We start from the raw sequence: 1134 nt of genomic DNA on the forward strand, positions 1-1134 counted from the left end.
GGCGGAGGAGGCGAGGGGGGCGAGGACGACGCCAGCGCGGCGGGGTCCCGGGCTGTCCTGCTCGGCGCTCGCCCAGGCGGCCGCGACACGGGAGCAGGGAACAAAGCGGCGGCGCGGCCGGACAAAGACGCGGCTGCGCAGGCGCCGCCCCCGAGCCCCGCGCGCGCAGGGCGGGGCGGGGCGGAGATGACGTCACCCCGCCCAGCTGGGGCTGGGCGAGGAGGAGGGGCGGGGCGAAGCCCGCTAAGGCCCTTGCTATTGGTCAGAGGCTTAGCCCCGCGGCCCCTGGAGCTGTTTCCATAGGCTGCGCGGACTGTCTGTCCGGCTCAGCGCCGCCTGCCGGGAAGTCGGGGACTGGAGGCTCCCGGCCTCGCGCTGGAGACCAGGGGAGGGGCGGGACGTTCGTGAGGGATTGCGAACCGGTTTGCACCGGCCTGAGCTTTGCCGCAGAGCGGCGGGGTGCGGGGCTGAGGGCGGTGCGGGAGGCTGGGCCTGCAAGCGGGCCCGAGATGGCGACCCCCGGCCCTCCTGTGCTGACGGGGAGCCCGCCTTCCCCCTCGGGGTAGACATCTTTCCAGCTACGCCTTTGTGTTGTTAGCTCCGTTTCCACAGGCTGGGTGGATTCGACACCCAGAACACTCCACTGGCTCAAGCTGAAAGTCGACATTTTCTCAGGCGTGAAAATGCATAGCGCTTTAAAATATCTGTTTGAAAGGCAGAGTTAACGGGGGGGGGGGTCCGGGGGGGGCGGTCAGGCAAAGAGAGCCTCCATCTCCTGGGTCGCTTCGTAAATGGCGGCACCAGCCAGAGGCTGGACCACACCACCCCAGGAGCCACATCCAGGCCTGTCTTCCACGTGGGTGCAGGGCCCAAGGACTTGGGCCATCCTCTGCGGCTTTTGCAGGTGCCTTAACGAGGAGCTGCATGGGATGTGAAGTGGCAGTCCTGCCGCCTTCCTGAAAGCCAAAGTTGTAACACTGTTTTTAGAAGGTTTGTAATTGGACACACATGGCACAAAGCGCAGGAAGCAGCTGGAAGTGAGCATGTTAGGTTACAAAAATTGCTGATTTTTCTATGGAGTGATACAATGTTGGAGTGACCAGTGGTCATCCGTGGGAGCCCAGCAAGGCTGCC

This window comes from Ochotona curzoniae, unplaced genomic scaffold, assembly GCF_017591425.1.
Source record: "Ochotona curzoniae isolate NIBS_2020 unplaced genomic scaffold, NIBS_Ocur_1.0 scaffold_2453, whole genome shotgun sequence".
NCBI classification, from domain to species: Eukaryota; Metazoa; Chordata; class Mammalia; order Lagomorpha; family Ochotonidae; genus Ochotona; species Ochotona curzoniae.